Genomic DNA, 23,942 nt, shown 5'->3' with positions numbered 1-23,942 from the left:
AGGACCCCTGCGCCTGAGACACTGCCGGAACCTGAAGGAAACAGACCGGATAAACAGTTCTCTGCACCCAAATCCCGTGGGAGGGAGAGCTGAACCTTCAGAGAGGCGGACACGCCTGGGAAACCAGAAGAGACTGCACTCTGTGCACATCCAGGCGCCAGAGGAAAACACCAAACGCCATCTGGAACCCTGGTGCACGGAGGCTCCTGGAAAGAGCGGCCCAGATCTTCCCGGTTGCTGCCAAGGCGGAGAGGACTTAGGCAGTACCCCACGAGCAAACTTGAGCCTTGGAACTGCAGGTAGGACCAACTTTTCCCTTGCAAGAAACCTGCCTGGTGAACTCAGGACACACAGAGGCAAAATTCCTCTAAGGCCGGGCACTTCCTGTGTTTACCGGAAGTCCCACACCGCGGATCCCGGACCGCAGCAGCTCTCTGCTCCCAAACCCCGTGGGAGAGAGACCCCACCGCCTGATCAGGTGGGCACTCCTGAGGCTGCAGAGCGGAAGAGACCACCAACACTGCCCACCCCTGCCCACATCCCTGGCCCAAGAGGCAACTGTATAAGGCCTCTGGGTTCCCGTAGGGGAGGGCCCGGGAGCGGCAGGACCCCTGCACCTGAGACACTGCCGGAACCTGAAGGAAACAGACCGGATAAACAGTTCTCTGCACCCAAATCCCGTGGGAGGGAGAGCTGAACCTTCAGAGAGGCGGACACGCCTGGGAAACCAGAAGAGACTGCACTCTGTGCACATCCAGGCGCCAGAGGAAAACACCAAACGTCATCTGAAACCCTGGTGCACGGAGGCTCCCGGAAGGAGCGGCACAGATTTTCCCGGTTGCTGCCAAGGCAGAGAGGACTTAGGCAGTACCCCACGAGCAAACTTGAGCCTTGGAACCACAGGTAGGACCAATTTTTCCCCTGCAAGAAACCTGCCTGGTGAACTCAAGACACAGGCCCACAGGAACAGCTGAAGACCTGTAGAGAGGAAAAACTACGCGCCCGAAAGCAGAACACTCTGTCCCCATAACTGGCTGAAAGAAAACAGGAAAACAGGTCTACAGCACTCCTGACACACAGGCTTATAGGACAGTCTAGCCACTGTCAGAAATAGCAGAACAAAGTAACACTAGAGATAATCTGATGGCGAGAGGCAAGCACAGGAACCCAAGCAACAGAAACCAAGACTACATGGCATCATCGGAGCCCAATTCTCCCACCAAAGCAAACACGGAATATCCAAACACACCAGAAAAGCAAGACCTAGTTTCAAAATCATATTTGATCATGATGCTGGAGGACTTCAAGAAAGACATAAAGAACTCCCTTAGAGAACAAGTAGAAGCCTACAGAGAGGAATCGCAAAAATCCCTGAAAGAATTCCAGGAAAACACAATCAAACAGTTGAAGGAATTAAAAATGGAAATAGAAGCAATCAAGAAAGAACACATGGAAACAACCCTGGACATAGAAAATCAAAAGAAAAGACAAGGAGCTGTAGATACAAGCTTCACCAACAGAATTCAAGAGATGGAAGAGAGAATCTCGGGAGCAGAAGATTCCATAGAAATCATTGACTCAACTGTCAAAGATAATGTAAAGCAGAAAAAGCTACTGGTCCAAAACATACAGGAAATCCAGGACTCAATGAGAAGATCAAACCTAAGGATAATAGGTATAGAAGAGAGTGAAGACTCCCAGCTCAAAGGACCAGTAAATATCTTCAACAAAATCATAGAAGAAAACTTCCCTAACCTAAAAAAAGAGATACCCATAGGCATACAAGAAGCCTACAGAACTCCAAATAGATTGGACCAGAAAAGAAAGACCTCCCGTCACATAATTGTCAAAACACCAAACGCACAAAATAAAGAAAGAATATTAAAAGCAGTAAGGGAAAAAGGTCAAGTAACATATAAAGGCAGACCTATCAGAATCACACCAGACTTTTCGCCAGAAACTATGAAGGCCAGAAGATCCTGGACAGATGTCATACAGACCCTAAGAGAACACAAATGCCAGCCCAGGTTACTGTATCCTGCAAAACTCTCAATTAACATAGATGGAGAAACCAAGATATTCCATGACAAAACCAAATTTACACAATATCTTTCTACAAATCCAGCACTACAAAGGATAATAAAGGGTAAAGCCCAACATAAGGAGGCAAGCTATACCCTAGAAGCAAGAAACTAATCATCTTGGCAACAAAACAAAGAGAATGAAAGCACACAATCATAACCTCACTGCCAAATATGAATATAACGGGAAGCAATAATCACTATTCCTTAATATCTCTCAATATCAATGGCCTCAACTCCCCAATAAAAAGACATAGATTAACAAACTGGATACGCAACGAGGACCCTGCATTCTCCTGCCTACAGGAAACACACCTCAGAGACAAAGACAGACATTACCTCAGAGTGAAAGGCTGGAAAACAATTTTCCAAGCAAATGGTCAGAAGAAGCAAGCTGGAGTAGCCATTCTAATATCAAATAAAATCAGTTTTCAACTAAAAGTCATCAAAAAAGATAAGGAAGGACACTTCATATTCATCAAAGGAAAAATCAACCAAGATGAAGTCTCAATCCTAAATATCTATGCCCCAAATACAAGGGCACCTACATATGTAAAAGAAACCTTACTAAAGCTCAAAACACACATTGCACCTCACACAATAATAGTGGGAGATTTCAACACCCCACTCTCATCAATGGACAGATCATGGAAACAGAAATTAAACAGAGATGTAGACAGACTAAGAGAAGTCATGAGCCAAATGGACTTAACGGATATTTATTTATTTATTTATTTTTTTATTTTTATTAACTTGAGTATTTCTTATATACATTTCGAGTGTTATTCCCTTTCCCGGTTTCCGGGCAAACATCCCCCTCCCCCCTCCCCTTCCTTATGGGTGTTCCCCTCCCAACCCTCCCCCCATTGCCGCCCTCCCCCCATAGACTAGTTCACTGTGGGTTCAGTCTTAGCAGGACCCAGGGCTTCCCCTTCCACTGGTGCTCTTACTAGGATATTCATTGCTACCTATGGGGTCAGAGTCCAGGGTCAGTCCATGTATAGTCTTTAGGTAGTGGCTTAGTCCCTGGAAGCTCTGGTTGCTTGGCATTGTTGTACTTTTGGGGTCTCGAGCCCCTTCAAGCTCTTCCAGTTCTTTCTCTGATTCCTTCAATAGGGGACCTATTCTCAGTTCAGTGGTTTGCTGCTGGCATTCGCCTCTATATTTGCTGTATTCTGGCTGTGTCTCTCAGGAGCGATCTACATCCGGCTCCTGTCGGTCTGCACTTCTTTGCTTCATCCATCTTGTCTAATTGGGTAGCTGTATATGTATGGGCCACATGTGGGGCAGGCTCTGAATGGGTGTTCCTTCAGTCTCTGTTTTAATCTTTGCCTCTCCCTTCCCTGCCAAGGGTATTCTTTTTCCTCATTTAAAGAAGGAGTGAAGCATTCACATTTTGATCATCCGTCTTGAGTTTCCTTTGTTCTAGGGATCTAGGGTAAATCAAGCATTTGGGCTAATAGCCACTTATCAATGAGTGCATACCATGTATGTCTTTCTGTGATTGGGTTAGCTCACTCAGGATGATATTTTCCAGTTCCAACCATTTGCCTACGAATTTCATAAACTCGTTGTTTTTGATAGCTGAGTAATATTCCATTGTGTAGATGTACCACATTTTCTGTATCCATTCCTCTGTTGAAGGGCATCTGGGTTCTTTCCAGCTTCTGGCTATTATAAATAAGGCTGCGATGAACATAGTGGAGCACGTGTCTCTTTTATATGTTGAGGCATCTTTTGGGTATATGCCCAAGAGAGGTATAGCTGGATCATCAGGCAGTTCAATGTCCAATTTTCTGAGGAACCTCCAGACTGATTTCCAGAATGGTTTTACCAGTCTGCAATCCCACCAACAATGGAGGAGTGTTCCTCTTTCTCCACATCCTCGCCAGCATCTGCTGTCATCTGAGTTTTTGATCTTAGCCAATCGCACTGGTGTGAGGTGAAATCTCAGGGTTGTTTTGATTTGCATTTCCCTTATGACTAAAGATGTTGAACATTTCTTTAGGTGTTTCTCAGCCATTCGGCATTCCTCAGCTGTGAATTCTTTGTTTAGCTCTGAACCCCATTTTTTAATAGGGTTATTTGTTTCCCTGCGGTCTAACTTCTTGAGTTCTTTGTATATTTTGGATATAAGGCCTCTATCTGTTGTAGGATTGGTAAAGATCTTTTCCCAATCTGTTGGTTGCCGTTTTGTCCTAACCACAGTGTCCTTTGCCTTACAGAAGCTTTGCAGTTTTATGAGATCCCATTTGTCGATTCTTGATCTTAGAGCATAAGCCATTGGTGTTTTGTTCAGGAAATTTTCTCCAGTGCCCATGTGTTCCAGATGCTTCCCTAGTTTTTCTTCTATTAGTTTGAGTGTGTCTGGTTTGATGTGGAGGTCCTTGATCCACTTGGACTTAAGCTTTGTACAGGGTGATAAGGATGGATCGATCTGCATTCTTCTACATGTTGCCCTCCAGTTGAACCAGCACCATTTGCTGAAAATACTATCTTTTTTCCATTGGATGGTTTTGGCTCCTTTGTCAAAAATCAAGTGACCATAGGTGTGTGGGTTCATTTCTGGGTCTTCAATTCTATTCCATTGGTCTATCTGTCTGTCTCTGTACCAATACCATGCAGTTTTTATCACTATTGCTCTGTAATACTGCTTGAGTTCAGGGATAGTGATTCCCCCTGAAGTCCTTTTATTGTTGAGGATAGCTTTAGCTATCCTGGGTTTTTTGTTATTCCAGATGAATTTGCAAATTGTTCTGTCTAACTCTTTGAAGAATTGGATTGGTATTTTGATGGGGATTGCATTGAATCTGTAGATTGCTTTTGGTAAAATGGCCATTTTTACCATATTAATCCTGCCAATCCATGAGCATGGGAGATCTTTCCATCTTCTGAGGTCTTCTTCAATTTCTTTCCTCAGTGTCTTGAAGTTCTTATTGTACAGATCTTTTACTTGCTTGGTTAAAGTCACACCGAGGTACTTTATATTATTTGGGTCTATTATGAAGGGTGTCGTTTCCCTAATTTCTTTCTCGGCTTGTTTCTCTTTTGTATAGAGGAAGGCAACTGATTTATTTGAGTTAATTTTATACCCAGCCACTTTGCTGAAGTTGTTTATCAGCTTTAGTAGTTCTCTGGTGGAACTTTTGGGATCACTTAAATATACTATCATGTCATCTGCAAATAGTGATATTTTGACCTCTTCTTTTCCGATCTGTATCCCTTTGATCTCCTTTTGTTGTCTGATTGCTCTGGCTAGAACTTCAAGAACTATATTGAATAAGTAGGGAGAGAGTGGGCAGCCTTGTCTAGTCCCTGATTTTAGTGGGATTGCTTCAAGTTTCTCTCCATTTAGTTTAATGTTAGCAACTGGTTTGCTGTATATGGCTTTTACTATGTTTAGGTATGGGCCTTGAATTCCTATTCTTTCCAGGACTTTTATCATGAAGGGGTGTTGAATTTTGTCAAATGCTTTCTCAGCATCTAATGAAATGATCATGTGGTTCTGTTCTTTCAGTTTGTTTATATAACGGATCACGTTGATGGTTTTCCGTATATTAAACCATCCCTGCATGCCTGGGATGAAGCCTACTTGATCATGGTGGATGATTGTTTTGATGTGCTCTTGAATTCGGTTTGCCAGAATTTTATTGAGTATTTTTGCGTCGATATTCATAAGGGAAATTGGTCTGAAGTTCTCTTTCTTTGTTGTGTCTTTGTGTGGTTTAGGTATAAGAGTAATTGTGGCTTCGTAGAAGGAATTCGGTAGGGCTCCATCTGTTTCAATTTTGTGGAATAGTTTGGATAATATTGGTATGAGGTCTTCTATGAAGGTTTGATAGAATTCTGCACTAAACCCGTCTGGACCTGGGCTCTTTTTGGTTGGGAGACCTTTAATGACTGCTTCTATTTCCTTAGGAGTTATGGGGTTGTTTAACTGGTTTATCTGTTCCTGATTTAACTTCGATACCTGGTATCTGTCTAGGAAATTGTCCATTTCCTGAAGATTTTCAAATTTTGTTGAATATAGGTTTTTATAGTAAGATCTGATGATTTTTTGAATTTCCTCCGAATCTGTAGTTATGTCTCCCTTTTCATTTCTGATTTTGTTAATTTGGACACACTCTCTGTGTCCTCTCGTTAGTCTGGCTAAGGGTTTATCTATCTTGTTGATTTTCTCAAAGAACCAACTTTTGGTTCTGTTGATTCTTTCTATGGTCCTTTTTGTTTCTACTTGGTTGATTTCAGCTCTGAGTTTGATTATTTCCTGCCTTCTACTCCTCCTGGGTGTATTTGCTTCTTTTTGTTCTAGAGCTTTTAGGTGTGCTGTCAAGCTGCTGACATATGCTCTTTCCTGTTTCTTTCTGCAGGCACTCAGCGCTATGAGTTTTCCTCTTAGCACAGCTTTCATTGTGTCCCATAAGTTTGAGTATGTTGTATCTTCATTTTCATTAAATTCTAAAAAGTTTTTAATTTCTTTCTTTATTTCTTCCTTGACCAGGTTATCATTGAGTAGAGCATTGTTCAATTTCCACGTATATGTGGGCATTCTTCCCTTATTGTTATTGAAGACCAGTTTTAGGCCGTGGTGGTCCGATAGCACGCATGGGATTATTTCTATCTTTCTGTACCTGTTGAGGCCCGTTTTTTGACCAATTATATGGTCAATTTTGGAGAAAGTACCATGAGGAGCTGAGAAGAAGGTATATCCTTTTGCTTTAGGATAGAATGTTCTATAAATATCCGTTAAGTCCATTTGGCTCATGACTTCTCTTAGTCTGTCTACATCACTGTTTAATTTCTGTTTCCATGATCTGTCCATTGATGAGAGTGGGGTGTTGAAATCTCCCACTATTATTGTGTGAGGTGCAATGTGTGTTTTGAGCTTTAGTAAGGTTTCTTTTACATATGTAGGTGCCCTTGTATTTGGGGCATAGATATTTAGGATTGAGAGTTCATCTTGGTTGATTTTTCCTTTGATGAATATGAAGTGTCCTTCCTTATCTTTTTTGATGACTTTTAGTTGGAAATTGATTTTATTTGATATTAGAATGGCTACTCCAGCTTGCTTCTTCTGACCATTTGCTTGGAAAGTTGTTTTCCAGCCTTTCACTCTGAGGTAGTGTCTGTCTTTGTCTCTGAGGTGTGTTTCCTGTAGGCAGCAGAATGCAGGGTCCTCGTTGCGTATCCAGTTTGTTAATCTATGTCTTTTTATTGGGGAGTTGAGGCCATTGATATTGAGAGATATTAAGGAATAGTGATTATTGCTTCCCGTTATATTCATATTTGATGTGAGGTTATGTTTGTGTGCTTTCATTCTCTTTGTTTTGTTGCCAAGACGATTAGTTTCTTGCTTCTTCTAGGGTATAGCTTGCCTCCTTATGTTGGGCTTTACCATTTATTATCCTTTGTAGTGCTGGATTTTAGAAAGATATTGTGTAAATTTGGTTTTGTCATGGAATATCTTGGTTTCTCCATCAATGTTAATTGAGAGTTTTGCTGGATACAGTAATCTGGGCTGGCATTTGTGTTCTCTTAGGGTCTGTATAACATCAGTCCAGGATCTTCTGGCCTTCATAGTTTCTGGCGAGAAGTCTGGTGTGATTCTGATAGGTCTCCCTTTATATGTTACTTGACCTTTTTCCCTTACTGCTTTTAATATTCTTTCTTTATTTTGTGTGTTTGGTGTTTTGACAATTATGTGACGGGAGGTTTAACGGATATTTATAGAACATCCTACCCTAAAGCAAAAGGATATACCTTCTTCTCAGCTCCTCATGGTACTTTCTCCAAAATTGACCATATAATTGGTCAAGAAACGGGCCTCAACAGGTACAGAAAGATAGAAATAATCCCATGCGTGCTATCGGACCACCACGGCCTAAAACTGGTCTTCAATAACAATAAGGGAAGAATGCCCACATATACGTGGAAATTGAACAATGTTCTACTCAATGATAACCTGGTCAAGGAAGAAATAAAGAAAGAAATTAAAAACTTTTTAGAATTTAATGAAAATGAAGGTACAACATACCCAAACTTATGGGACACAATGAAAGCTGTGCTAAGAGGAAAACTCATAGCGCTGAGTGCCTGCAGAAAGAAACAGGAAAGAGCATATGTCAGCAGCTTGACAGCACACCTAAAAGCTCTAGAACAAAAAGAAGCAAATACACCCAGGATGAGTAGAAGGCAGGAAATAATCAAACTCAGAGCTGAAATCAACCAAGTAGAAACAAAAAGGACCATAGAAAGAATCAACAGAACCAAAAGTTGGTTCTTTGAGAAAATCAACAAGATAGATAAACCCTTAGCCAGACTAACGAGAGGACACAGAGAGTGTGTCCAAATTAACAAAATCAGAAATGAAAAGGGAGACATAACTACAGATTCAGAGGAAATTCAAAAAATCATCAGATCTTACTATAAAAACCTATATTCAACAAAACTTGAAAATCTTCAGGAAATGGACAATTTCCTAGACAGATACCAGGTATCGAAGTTAAATCAGGAACAGATAAACCAGTTAAACAACCCCATAACTCCTAAGGAAATAGAAGCAGTCATTAAAGGTCTCCCAACCAAAAAGAGCCCAGGTCCAGACGGGTTTAGTGCAGAATTCTATCAAACCTTCATAGAAGACCTCATACCAATATTATCCAAACTATTCCACAAAATTGAAACAGATGGAGCCCTACCGAATTCCTTCTACGAAGCCACAATTACTCTTATACCTAAACCACACAAAGACACAACAAAGAAAGAGAACTTCAGACCAATTTCCCTTATGAATATCGACGCAAAAATACTCAATAAAATTCTGGCAAACCGAATTCAAGAGCACATCAAAACAATCATCCACCATGATCAAGTAGGCTTCATCCCAGGCATGCAGGGATGGTTTAATATAAGGAAAACCATCAACGTGATCCACCATATAAACAAACTGAAAGAACAGAACCACATGATCATTTCATTAGATGCTGAGAAAGCATTTGACAAAATTCAACACCCCTTCATGATAAAAGTCCTGGAAAGAATAGGAATTCAAGGCCCATACCTAAACATAGTAAAAGCCATATACAGCAAACCAGTTGCTAACATTAAACTAAATGGAGAGAAACTTGAAGCAATCCCACTAAAATCAGGGACTAGACAAGGCTGCCCACTCTCTCCCTACTTATTCAATATAGTTCTTGAAGTTCTAGCCAGAGCAATCAGACAACAAAAGGAGATCAAAGGGATACAGATCGGAAAAGAAGAGGTCAAAATATCACTATTTGCAGACGACATGATAGTATATTTAAGTGATCCCAAAAGTTCCACCAGAGAACTACTAAAGCTGATAAACAACTTCAGCAAAGTGGCTGGGTATAAAATTAACTCAAATAAATCAGTTGCCTTCCTCTATACAAAAGAGAAACAAGCCGAGAAAGAAATTATGGAAACGACACCCTTCATAATAGACCCAAATAATATAAAGTACCTCGGTGTGACTTTAACCAAGCAAGTAAAAGATCTGTACAATAAGAACTTCAAGACACTGAGGAAAGAAATTGAAGAAGACCTCAGAAGATGGAAAGATCTCCCATGCTCATGGATTGGCAGGATTAATATGGTAAAAATGGCCATTTTACCAAAAGCAATCTACAGATTCAATGCAATCCCCATCAAAATACCAATCCAATTCTTCAAAGAGTTAGACAGAACAATTTGCAAATTCATCTGGAATAACAAAAAACCCAGGATAGCTAAAGCTATCCTCAACAATAAGAGGACTTCAGGGGGAATCACTATCCCTGAACTCAAGCAGTATTACAGAGCAATAGTGATAAAAACTGCATGGTATTGGTACAGAGACAGACAGATAGACCAATGGAATAGAATTGAAGACCCAGAAATGAACCCACACACCTATGGTCACTTGATTTTTGACAAAGGAGCCAAAACCATCCAATGGAAAAAAGATAGCATTTTCAGCAAATGGTGCTGGTTCAACTGGAGGGCAACATGTAGAAGAATGCAGATCGATCCATGCTTATCACCCTGTACAAAGCTTAAGTCCAAGTGGATCAAGGACCTCCACATCAAACCAGACACACTCAAACTAATAGAAGAAAAACTAGGGAAGCATCTGGAACACACGGGCACTGGAAAAAATTTCCTGAACAAAACACCAATGGCTTATGCTCTAAGATCAAGAATCGACAAATGGGATCTCATAAAACTGCAAAGCTTCTGTAAGGCAAAGGACACTGTGGTTAGGACAAAACGGCAACCAACAGATTGGGAAAAGATCTTTACCAATCCTATAACAGATAGAGGCCTTATATCCAAAATATACAAAGAACTCAAGAAGTTAGACCGCAGGGAAACAAATAACCCTATTAAAAAATGGGGTTCAGAGCTAAACAAAGAATTCACAGCTGAGGAATGCCGAATGGCTGAGAAACACCTAAAGAAATGTTCAACATCTTTAGTCATAAGGGAAATGCAAATCAAAACAACCCTGAGATTTCACCTCACACCAGTGAGAATGGCTAAGATCAAAAACTCAGGTGACAGCAGATGCTGGCGAGGATGTGGAGAAAGAGGAACACTCCTCCATTGTTGGTGGGATTGCAGACTGGTAAAACCATTCTGGAAATCAGTCTGGAGGTTCCTCAGAAAATTGGACATTGAACTGCCTGAGGATCCAGCCATACCTCTCTTGGGCATATACCCAAAAGATGCCTCAACATATAAAAGAGACACGTGCTCCACTATGTTCATCGCAGCCTTATTTATAATAGCCAGAAACTGGAAAGAACCCAGATGCCCTTCAACAGAGGAATGGATACAGAAAATGTGGTACATCTACACAATGGAATATTACTCAGCTATCAAAAACAACGAGTTTATGAAATTCGTAGGCAAATGGTTGGAACTGGAAAATATCATCCTGAGTGAGCTAACCCACTCACAGAAAGACATACATGGTATGCACTCATTGATAAGTGGCTATTAGCCCAAATGCTTGATTTACCCTAGATCCCTAGAACAAAGGAAACTCAAGACGGATGATCAAAATGTGAATGCTTCACTCCTTCTTTAAAAGGGGAACAAGAATACCCTTGGCAGGGAAGGGAGAGGCAAAGATTAAAACAGAGACTGAAGGAACACCCATTCAGAGCCTGCCCCACAGGTGGCCCATACATATACAGCCACCCAATTAGACAAGATGGATGAAGCAAAGAAGTGCAGACCGACAGGAGCCGGATGTAGATCGCTCCTGAGAGACACAGCCAGAATACAGCAAATACAGAGGCGAATGCCAGCAGCAAACCACTGAACTGAGAATAGGTCCCCCGTTGAAGGAATCAGAGAAAGAACTGGAAGAGCTTGAAGGTGCTCGAGACCCCAAAAGTACAACAATGTCAAGCAACCAGAGCTTCCAGGGACTAAGCCACTACCTAAACACTATACATGGACTGACCCTGGACTCTGTCCCCATAGGTAGCAATGAATATCCTAGTAAGAGCACCAGTGGAAGGGGAAGCCCTGGGTCCTGCTAAGACTGAACCCCCAGTGAACTAGACTATGCGGGGAGGGTGGCAATGGGGGGAGGTTTGGGAGGGGAACACCCATAAGGAAGGGGAGGGGGGAGGGTGATGTTTGTCCGGAAACCGGGAAAGGGAATAACACTTGAAATGTATATAAGAAATACTCAAGTTAATAAAAAAAAAAAAAATTAAAAAAAGAAACAAATAAAAAAAAAAGATTGTATTTGTTCTATAGTTTCAAACAGCTTGAGCACAAATTCACACCTTTGTGTAATGACATAAAGTAAAAGAGGGGTTATTTATTAGAAAGACCAAAAATGCTTAGTAGTGGGAAAGAGATAAGAATGAAAGTCATGTATATGGACCTTCAAGACAACAGGGGTTATCACAGGGGCCAGGAGGTTGCAGGGAAACTGTGGAAGTCAGAGGATACCCCATACAGACAGGGAACAGCAATCTCTATTACATATGTGGAAACCTTCTGACCCCCATGTGCTACTAGGACTCAGCCCATAGTAAAACACTCTCATAAATATGCTGTGATCTTACAAATATGGGCCTTAGCATGTCCTCAGAACCCTTGGAAGTAAGGATAAACTTCAGAAGACACAAAGTACCAACCTAGTTCTTCCAGACACACACACACACAAACACATACACCAAGGCACACAAATGCATCTCATGCACACATGGAGATGCACACACACACACACACGCACACACAAACACATACACTAAGGCACACAAATGCATCTCATGCACACATGGAGATGCACACACACACACACACACACACACACACACACACACACAAAGCCACATACACATGCCCAAAATGTATGAAAGCATGCACGCATGCGCACTGACATATACATACAACATAACCATAAAGAACACCCAAAACTACATACATACACATATACACACACACACAACATGTACATGAATGAATGCATAAGCACCCCAGGCACACAAAGGCATACACACACACACACACACACACACACACATGCACACGCACATGCACACACAATGTCCAAGACTTGAGGAGATGATATAACCCGAACTTACTTCATATATAAAATTATGCCAGTAATTACTTTGGAGCAGATTAGATGAATGAGGTTTGGTGATGGGAAGGGTGGAAAAAATAAATCAATATCCAAGAATGGACAGATATCTTAAATTAAGCTGTAGGTGACATTAAATCTACAAACACAATAGGTAGAGACACTTTAAGATGTTTTCAACTCCAGTAATTGACATGGGAATCTCAATATGTTGTGTTTTGAAAGCACCTATGAATCATTTGTCTATATTGAAACTTGGGCTCCTATGGGATATTAGTAAGAGTGAGGCCTATTAGAGGCCTGGCTCATGAGAACTATTAATTATCCCATCTTTTTTAAAACAAAAGATATAATTTTTGAGTCAAGTAGCACACACAGCAAACTTGTTAGAGACCTTATGCATGGTCTCCAAAAATATGAACTTGATGAGAGAAGGCATGTGATTTTTGACATGGCCACCCATGTGATACGGGTTCTCTAGAAAACACATATCAGCATTCTCCAAAACTTCTGCTTTACTTAAATGTCATTCAGGCTCCATTCCATGTCCCTCACATTGTGATCCTGAGAGGGGAAGTGAAGTGCAATGTCCTAAGGTGGGGGGGACCTCAGGTAGCCTGACCTCATGAGAACAGACTCTTGGGAGACAGCTTCAGTGAGAACAGCTTGATTTAATGGGAGAAACAAAGGCTATTTAAACCTTTGGATAGTGGGTAGGGATCTTCGGGGCAAGAGTACATTATTGGCTGGGACCCTGGTCCTTCTTTTGCATCAGGAGGAATTTCCCCATGAAACCTGGCTACCTGTATGTGTAGCATCCTCTGCATGGCAAGGGTGGAGGCATAAGGAGGTGTTCATAAGGACATGCAGGACAGGGGCAGGGGGGAATCAGTACTATTCAGGCTGATCTCAGGGTCAGGATTCTGGGGTTTGAGTATGCCTCAACTCCACTCTTATTTGGGACCAGATCCCTAGATCCCATGGCTCCCTGACTCTATATCTCTCCACTTGCATTTCATAAAGATAATGTATCTTCATAGTTGTCAGCTTCTAGTTGGGGAATGGTTTGTTATTTAACAAGAACCCAGTTGTTAGTGATTTTGTCAATGTTGGTGAGTTGCTGTTTTAGAAATTATGAAATAGGAATCTAGGAGGAGGAAGGTCCCAATGGCCAGTATGAAGTGAAGGAGGGTGTACTGGCTGATTTTATGTGTCAACTTGACACAGATTGGAATTATCACAGAGAAAGGAGCCTCAGTTGAGGAAATGCCTCCATAAGATTCAGCATTGAGGCATTTTCTCAATTAGTGATCAAGGGAGTGGGGAGGGCCCCTTGTGGGTGGTTCCATCCCTGGGCTGGTAGTCTTAGGTTCTATAAGAAAGCAAGCTGAGGAAGCCAGAGGGAGCAAGTCAGTAAGTAACATCTCTTCACGGCCTCCGCATCTCCTGCTTCCTGCCCTATGTGAATTCCAGTCCTGACTCCCTTTGGTGATGAACAGCTATGTGAATGTGTAAGCTGAATAAACTCTTTCCTCCCCAACTTGCTCCTTGGTCATGATGTTTGTGCAAGAATAGAAACCCTGACTAAGACAGAGGGGAAGAAGACAAGCTACTTCTGGAGGTACTCAGATCATAACAGGCTCAGAAATGTAGTGGGAGATTCTTAAATGCCTGTATGTTTTGTTCAACTAGCCCAGAGTCTTTAACATAGAAACAGCATTTCTCCCCTAGGACAACACAAGTTCCTCTTTGCTCAGCTGTCACAGGTTGAGAGCTCTCCTGTCTTGTAAGGGAATCCCCACAATGGAGGTTATCTAAAGTTGAAAGGACTGGAGGCTGTCAAAGGTGGAGACCATGGCCTGGTCAAACTTATCCTGGAAGTCAACAGCCAGATAGTGTCTTTGAATGGGGGCTGTTCCAGTGGTTCCCATAACCCTCAGTGAGATTATGAGAGACAGTCCAAGAAGACCCAAAACCTCCCTCTTTCGTTCCCCTCCCACCTGTAAAGCAAGTTCTTCTGGATCATAGACATAAACCTGGGGAACTATCATTACAGGAGTGCATAAATCTTGAAAAGGGGGGTTAACACAGGAACTTGTAATGTTATTGTGCACCACAGAAAGGCAGGAGAGTTAACACATATTGAGTTGGACACTGTGAGGTGATAAGAACACGTAGGGTGGAATCTCCACTCCTTGCCCCTCACTGCTTGGCCTGCCCACAATCATGGCCATTGAAATCTGAGAAGGGAAGCAAGACAGCAATGGCTATAGGTGGAGCGACCTCAGGTAGCATGACTGTATCTAGAACAGAATCTCAGGAAACAACTTTTGGAAGACAGCTTGATTTAATTGGGGGGGGGACAAAGGATAATTAAACCATTAGAGAGAGGGTAGGGGTCTTTGGGGTTAGATTATATTATAGCCTGGGACCTGGGTACATAAGGAAGAATTCCAAGTCCTGCAGGACATGACCTCATGAGGCCACAGGGTGTGTGTGTAGAGGGTGGGGGAGAAGCAGTCCTACTCTTTCTAAACTCAGGAAGAAATCACTGGGGTTTGGGTATACCTCAAAAACACTCTTACATTAGGCTGACTCTCACAGTCCCTCCCATCTCTGGCCTCACACTCAAAGAGATCATAGAGAAAAGGAGAGTGAGGATGAGAAATTAAGAAAGCAAGAATAAAGGGAACTAGTTCCAGTGATCTGTGAAAGGAGATGGGGCATTGTGGGGCTCACAAACACACAGTTATGGAAGCACTAATTGAGTGGGTCTAACCAAAGATGATGCAACTTGATAAAGAGTCACATGAAGAAAATTTGTGGTAAATTAAAAAAACAGACAAGTATGGAGGTTATGTGAATATTAGAATCAACTCAGGAATCTCAATATAATTTGGGAACTTGAAGCTGACTACCTCAGCATACAACCCCACAAACCATTCCTCACCTAGGGCACTACATATCTTTGTGCATATTTTCAGATCTATTTAACTCTTGAATCTTTTGGGGCAGAGTCTTGGTCCAGAACTTCAGCCTTGTGGACTTTAGTGCTCAGCCCACAGCAGTCTGGATGTCCAGCTGCATATACTGCTTGTCTTGGTTCAGCATGGGCCAGTAGGGTAGACCCTCGCTGTTGGGATTCCTGTGGAAATGCCATCAAGCAAAGAAGGGTGAGATCACTCTGGTCCAAAGCCTGATCCCCTGTTTTGGGTCATGGCAGTGGAACAAGAAGGACAGGGGTTAAGAGGACTGATGGGAAGTTATTGTGATATGCACAGACAAGTGTCACTCGCTAGTTTCTGCTTCATGTGGAGGAAGACTACATGAGCTCTTTTATGTCTCATTCTAAGAGGCAAGATCTAAAAAATACTACCACAGCACTTTAGCCCATCAGTGAGATGGCCAGTACTGACAACTGCAAGATATTTGTATAAATGGGCTATTGGTAGAGAAGACTCCATCATGTGAACAAAGATTCATGTAGTCTAAGAAAGTCACCATCTAAAATTGAGCCATAGATAAAAACACACAACTGGCATGTTGGGAAAGAAGTGTGTTCTCACCCATTTCTTGCAAAGTTGGCCCAGTACTTCATTATCCTCTGGTTCAGCAGCTCCTCCTCTTCAGTGATTACAACTGAAGTCATGAGAAAGACAAAAATCCCAGTGTATGCTACTACATGCAACACTCACAATCCCAACTCTTGGTGGACCCCAAACTATTGTTTTACTGCCTCACTTCTTCATTATCCAGTGGCCAAGACCCACGCAAGCCTCTAAGTGAATTCCTGCCCCAATGTGCTGTCCGATCCTCCACCACAGGCTAGACTGGGAAGGGTACAGATTCTAAACTGGTTATAGATTATTTGGCCATGATTTGGTATACATTTGATTTTGTCCTTGCCTAGAACTAGATATTCTCAAATGGATTGAGAGCTCAGCAGTCATCCAGAAAGTCATCTTGAACCTCATTCAGTTAAAACAACAACAACAACAACAACAACAACAACAACAACAACAACAACAAAAATGAAGACTCCCGTTTCATTCCAAAGAGCATGCACCCAAAAACAAAAGGAACTTCATCAGCATGGTCAGCCTTCATATGGGGTGACCTGATACCCTTGAAGAAGCTAGATTGATGTTGGAACTCATAGAAGTAGACAGGAGCATGGAAACCTGGAGGTGGAACAAAGAGTGACATAGTGGCCTCTCACCTGAAATTTTTTTCTGATTCAAGTGGGGTGACAAGATACCTTGATAAAAAGTTACCTGGAATCACGAAAGTTAGATGAGAGAGGGAGCCCCAGGCAGGAGCACTAGCTATGGAAAAGTCCTTGACTCATCAGTGCTCATGGCTTTCCTAGCTGAGTGGTTTTATTAAGTCAATAGGGTATCTGCAACACATTTTCTCCTCTGTACCCAGATCTCACTACTTAAACTAGACATGAGGAGATCTGAGCACCACAGCATTCCACAGTGTTCACCCATGACTCCTATCTCTGAGCCTCTCCCCTAAGCCTTGAAACAGATGTGCTCACTTTGAAAATGTGCTACTTGGAGAGCAGGGTTTGCAAAGATGAAGTCTTCCATCATCTCTGTGAACTGTGCTTGGAGGGTCTGGGGATCTTCAGTGTCCCCCATGTACTCTTCCATTAGCAGGTCACTACAGTTACGAGGCAGCAACTATACCATGGAGATCAGGAAGAATGAAGTTGGAATATTGTGGGTTAGGTAGGCAACTGCCTTCAGTATTAGGAGAATGGTGCTGGGGATGACATAGGGTATAGGTAAAAGGGTTCATGATCTGAGGTAATCCCATACCAAATCATACACATATACTGAATTTTATTAATAGTGATGCTATTTTATTAATAGAGAAATATAATAGAGATATTAGGGATCAGACTATTAGGACAGGACCAGAAATATCTCACCAGTCCTGCTGTTGTATTTTTCAGAACAGCCTTCATATTCTCTCTGGTTATCTCCTTTATTGTCTGAGCAGAGCCTGTGAGCTGGGAGGCAGAAAACAGTCTTAAGTGTGGGGTATGATGGACTTGGATTAAAGATGTATTGCATTTCCATCAATACATCTGCTTAGCATATGAGCTTCCAGGTTCCCAGATAATTGGAACTGTGCCTCACCCTGGGGATGGTCCAACCATATTCACCATTGTTGACACCAATGATGCTGGGGACAGGGTGAACATCCTCAGATGCCAACAACTCTTTGGGATGCCTGGGTAGGAACTCTCCATCCACCACAGCAGGTATCAGTCTGAAGACCTGAGTAGCATTAAAGGTCAATGCTGAAGGTTAATAAAATAAATATCCTGATGTCCACTGAGTTACCTCCCTGTTTTCTCATTTCTCACTTGTTTCAGTGTGATCTGCTCACCCTGGAAGAGAATCTACACTTAGATAAGTCTATCTTGATATTCATTTTGCACACAGAACTGAAAGAACACAAAGGCATAAAGATGAGGTATTTGGTTCAGAATCCCACATCCTGTAGACCACGTTCTCCCAAACACACAATTCTCCCAACCTTGTTAATAGCCAGAATCTCTGCTTCACTTTTGCCTCTCAGGCAGTGCACCAGGGCCTCTGAGTCCATGGCCTCACATTCATAGAGCTTGGACACCGTCTGCAAAAGGAACAAGTATGGAGATGAGTTCTCAATTCCAAGCTGATGCTGTTGTGCCTAATTTCCACACTATATATAGTGTGTGTTGCGTGGATCGGAATAAATAAATGTTCCCATTGTCCTATTGCTCAAAGATGACAGCCAGGAAGCCTGACCTTTTCTACCTGCATAACTGTTCTTTTTGTTAGGGTAGTTTTGTTTTTTCCATTGGCCTTTTTTATTTTATATATGAGGAAAGGAGTAAGTCTGTTGAGTATTGTACATGAAGGTTAGAGTAGAAAATATCAGTCTTCCTGCCCCTCTTATTTAACAGGGTGTCTTTTCATTTTGGCTGCCTATACTACCTAAGCTGGTCTGTGAGCATTCAGAGATTCTCTCCTCTCTGGCTCCCACCTCAGCAGAGGAACACCATTAGGTGTTACTATCTCTAGCCCTTAGGGGATTCTGGGTATTTGAAATTATGTCTTCAGGCTTGCACTCCAAGCACTCTTAAAAATCAATGTAGCAGCTCCCACGCAGATGCTTACTTATTTTGCCAATGACAGAAGCTTCAAGGACTATAACATAGTCACTCAGTATGAAGTAGAGGTAAGTATATGCTAACCCCTGAATTTCTCTGAAATGATTAGGAAGAAGCTATTTTCTGTGGTCCTTGATTTCCCCAATGAACAGAACACTAGAGTACCAGAGTATAAAGGCTGAGGCAGCAGGGCTGAGAGCACTTACAGTAGAGACTGTCTCAGAGGTGTTGGAGATACGGTAAGGCACCACTTTCCATGATGGCACCATGGAAGAGCCCTTGAGACATGGGGGACACAACATGTGAAGACACACTTGTGCCACCTGAAGATTAGCCAAAAATTGTGACACGGTTAGGATTGCCACCAAAGTGGGCGATGTTCTGCTGGACCCAGCGTAGGGCAGCCACTTGGTTCAGGTATCCCCAGTTGCCTCTGGCATGCTGGTCTCCAGTGCTGAGAAGTGGAAGATACATGGATCAAAGGGATGTCTAGGTTGTGATCAGCAACCATTGTCCACCCCAGCCACAGACTCACCTGAAGAAGCCCAAAACACCAACACGATATTGAATAGTGACCACCACTACATCCTCAGTCGCTACCAGTGTAGATCCAACATACATGGAAGTCATGCCTGCAACCAGCCCACCACCATGGATCTACACCATCACCTGGAGAAGTCAAAAGAGACACTAGGAAGCTCCTAGACTATTAAAGCTCTCTGGTCTGCTTACTAGAGTATGTGCAGCTACAGAAATACATAAAAATCTTCAGGACTTCAGGGCTTTGGTCATAGCCAGAGCTCTCTAGTATTCACACTAGTGTATTTCTACTCCCCATTCCTAACATGTGTTGCACTTTGAATTAATGCCTCTTTGTACAGAGTGATGTCATCATTACTCAGGCTTTTCACAGTGGAACAAAGAGGAGTGTCTCTATGGTTCTCTCTCCAGATTGAAAATGGAAAGGATCACCAACTGTCATGGTCTAAACAGATAATCCAAAAGTATATGTTTGGGTGACTTCAGTGTTGAGGTCTTGAGCCCCTAAGTGGTTCTGCAGAGCACAAGTTGTAGAATGATTTCTGGTTTTATCAAAGAGCCTTTGATAGCTCAGTGCTCCAGTGCTCTGTGTCCCATACTCAGGTTTCAGCTGCGTTGTGTGGCTGAGATGGCCTTCTTTGACCCAAATAAGCTAAGATTTTCATCAGGGTCCGCCCTGCAATGGAACTCGGGTTGCTTTTGTCTCTTCTAATCGTCTTGACAAAATGCCCTCTCCCTAAGCTGGCCACAGCCTGACACTCACAGGCAGGTTAGAGCCCTCTTGGGCATGGGCTGGCACATAGATGTTGAGATACAGGCAGTCCTCAGACATAGAGAAGGGAAACAGGTTCACTTTCATCTCCTTCATTCCCTCTGGGTACAGTAGTTCAAGATTTTGCAGACACCTGATGAAAAGAGCAGACAGATATTCCACGACATGAATGGCAATCAATACCCAATATGAGCCTGCAGATTTTATTTCAACCACATTCAGCTGCTGCTCCCTATGGTGCCTGTGAATGCATATTCTCTCTCTATGTCCTTTCCAACCAATGAAAAGGCGACAGGACCTGTGAAATCTGCATTGGAGCCAAATTTTTGGGGAGGCCGCCAGTCCTGTGGAGACTGACTTTTTATCTTTCTGAGTCTGTGACAAACATTTTATGGAAATATTGGCTGTCTGTAGTGACATTCATGCAATTGTATGAGAAAAGTGAGCCAAGCATTAGCAGACATGCTAGCATTTTCTAGTCTCTGTTCCTGGACACGGCTGTGATGTGAGCAGCTCCTGTAGTTTTGTTCCACTGGGTTTCCCCCAGTGATGGATTGAAATCTGGAGCCTCTAATAGTAGCCTTCTCCCCTAAGTTGCATTTGTCAGTACTTTATTACAGCAACAGAAAACAAACTCTCCAATATTGGAATGTTGGACTCACAGTCTCTAGAAGATTCAATGGACAATGTTGCCCTAAAGGGTAGGGAGTAGTCATTGCATGTACAGACTCTCAGGGAACTTCTCTTGCCTAAAGTGCTCCAGAGGAAATTAATTACATATACTTGTTCCCTTGTCAATGGCACATAGGTTGTCACAGTGACCATGAGGGTGGAGTTAGCAAGTATTGATCACTATTACACTCCTCAGGACCTGAAGTGTATTCTCCTGGCTTCAGGAGAGATTGATGCCTAATAGGTAACATTAACTCATGCCTGGAGATACCTCCTACTGAGGCAGAGGACACGGGACTTAATTTGAATCTGTGAACAATTTTTTTTTTGGTTCTTTTTTTTGGAGCTGGGGACCGAACCCAGGGCCTTGCGCTTCCTAGGTAAGCGCTCTACCACTGAGCCAAATCCCCAGCCCCATCTGTGAACAATTTTATCTCTGTTCTCAAGAGTGTCTGCAGTTCAATATCATCATAGATAGAGCGAGCTGACCTGGGAAACGGCCACTGATTCCTGTGGGAGGAATGCCTGCCAACACGGAGGCACCTGTCACACAAACCCCAAACAGCAGGTCTATATCTGCCCTGCTGGAGATGCTGGAAGGTTTTCAGGAGACAGATCAGAATGAGAGTGCTTTCAGACCTTGCCACAATGGGGTCTTGTGCCTGGATGGAATCAATGGTTATTCCTGCTTCTGTGTATATGAATATCAAGACAGGCATTGTGACTCGAAGGTGGATAAATGTTTCTTATCCCTGCATGAATGGTTCTGTATGCCTCAATATATAGAAAGATACACACATGTCCATCCTTAAGAGTATTCCGGTATAAACTGGGAGTTCGAAATTCTGTGGATCCCAGTCATGTCTACATGGTATCACATGTCAGAATACTCTTGGGGTTCACTTCAATGACTATGCACTTGGATTCATTGGAGACCACTGTGAACTCAACTTTGATGAATGTGCCACTCAGTCACATCTCCACAAAGGTCTGTGTGTGGCCAGTGGAAACAATAAACAGTGTCTGCAGAGGTATTAGATTCACAGGGACACAATGTGAGTCCTTTATGCCTCTTTGTTGGTCAAAGCCTTGTCACAATGAAACAACATGTGAAGACATTGTTGACATCTATAGTAGTCACTGCTGGCCTGGATAAACAGATTTCCCTTGTGAGACAGACAACCCCTGCCAATCTATGGGGAATGGTCTGAGCTGTCTGTCCTCAGAAGATCTGTTCAGACATGTGGCAGGTCTGCCTTCCTCCTTGGAGCTTCAGGCTATGCTTGTTTCTGACAGCTTGAATTCACAGACAGGAACCTAGCATAACTGTCCTCTGAGAGACTTTACCCAGCAACTGACCAAAACAGATGCAGAGACCCACAGTAAACATTAAATGGAGTTTGGGAAGTCTTGTGGAAGAGGTGGGGGAAGAGTTGAGGAACCCAGAGAGGATAGGGACTCCACAAGAAAACACACAGTGCCAACTAACCTGGAAACTTGGGGACTCTTAGAGACTGAACCATCAACCAAAGAGCATACACGGGCTGGACCTAGGCCCCTTGCACATTTGTAGAAGATGTGCACCTTGGTCTTCAAGTGGGTCCTCAACAATGAAAGCAGAGGCTTACCTTGACTTTGTTGCCTGTGTCTGGATCCTATTTCCCTAACTGGGATAGCTTGTCTGGCCTCAGTAGGAGAGGACAAGCATAGTCCTGAAGTGACATGAGGTACCAGGGTGTGTTGCTTCATTGTGAGGGATCTCCCTGTTCTTAGAGGTGAAGGGGAGGAAGATGAAAGAGGGGCTATATACGGGAGGACTTGGAGGAGAGGGGGGACTGGGATTGTGATGTCATGTGAATAAACAAATTAATGGAAAAAGTAGTACCTGCATCTAGTTCCCCATGAGTGCCAAGCTCTGACCCAGAAGCCTGGCCCAGTTGTTCTACTAAGCCTTAGCACATTTCCAGAAAAACACATGGGGCACTTATCCACAAAGAGAAAAAAACTTCTGTGTAGCTGAGAGGGAGGAGACATTTCAGCCTGGTCCAAAGCTCAGAGCACAGTTTTCCCCAGTGCCTGAAATCCCCTGAGTCCCAGAACTTACATGGCCAGCTGTGAGGTCCCATCTCTCACACCACTCCAAGGCTCAGGGTCCTCAGGAGGTGCAAAGCGCAGTGGTCCTACAGGAGGCTTGGCAAAGGGAATTCCCAGGAAGGTGTGGACACTAGCTTTAGTGTCCTTCACATGGATGAGCTTGCCTTGGACCTGGCCAGTGTGTGTGGTCCTGATGGGGCTGGACTCCAGTGAGTCCTGACCTGAAGGGAGATGGCTCAGGGTTAGTTTTCTATAATCAGCTGCCAGCATGTTGTGATATTCCCATCTCATTGTCACCAGGGCACAGGAGAAGGGAACCCAGGGCCTCAAAGTTCACCTGTGGGGTATGAATGTGAGAGTTACCCTATCCTTCAGGCCCAAGAACCTTTCCTACTACCCATTTGAAGGGTACCAGAGCATTTCTCTGACCAAAGTGGTCACAGACTCAGAGTCGTTTGACCACATGAAGTCATGATTATTGTCACTGTTATACAAAGTTCAGTAGTAGCTACAGTCATAGCCAGACACTGAAGAGGGGAAAATACCTCCACATTTTTCCTTGAACTGTCTGCTATTCTCTCTAGAGCTTCTAGTAGTAAGCTGTCTCTTCAGTATAGAATGAACTTAGGTGTCTCTGACTGTCTCATGCTGGTGGGTCCACAAAATATGTGTGCTTTTGTCAGGGAAGTGGTAGGCACATTTCTCATATTTTTATCTATTGCACCAGTCCCCAACTTGTGGGTCATGGCCATTGGAAATGACATATTTCTGATGCTCTTAAGAACTGAGAAACCAATCAAGGGTAACATTATAGTTAGGAAGTTGTAATAAAAATAAACGTATGGACTGGATGGTTCTAATACCATAAGAAATATGGGGTTTCAATGGGCATGACTCACAGGTTAAGAAACACTATGTATCATTTCCATCAGCCCCTACCTTCCATGCCTTTCTTCTCAGAAGCTCAGCTCTGACAGGCAGAACTTGGCAGCTCTGACT

At 42.9% G+C, this 23,942-nt stretch overlaps 1 pseudogene; it reads right to left on the bottom strand.

The window, feature by feature from the left end:
* Positions 1-15,693: 15,693 nt before the first annotated feature.
* Positions 15,694-23,269, bottom strand: Ces2c-ps1 (carboxylesterase 2C, pseudogene 1; annotated as a pseudogene).
* Between the last annotated feature and the right edge of the window lie 673 nt (positions 23,270-23,942).

The sequence above is a fragment of the Rattus norvegicus genome, chromosome 1 (assembly GCF_036323735.1).
Source record: "Rattus norvegicus strain BN/NHsdMcwi chromosome 1, GRCr8, whole genome shotgun sequence".
NCBI classification, from domain to species: domain Eukaryota; kingdom Metazoa; phylum Chordata; class Mammalia; order Rodentia; family Muridae; genus Rattus; species Rattus norvegicus.
This window is presented reverse-complemented; position numbering and strand designations above follow the sequence as displayed.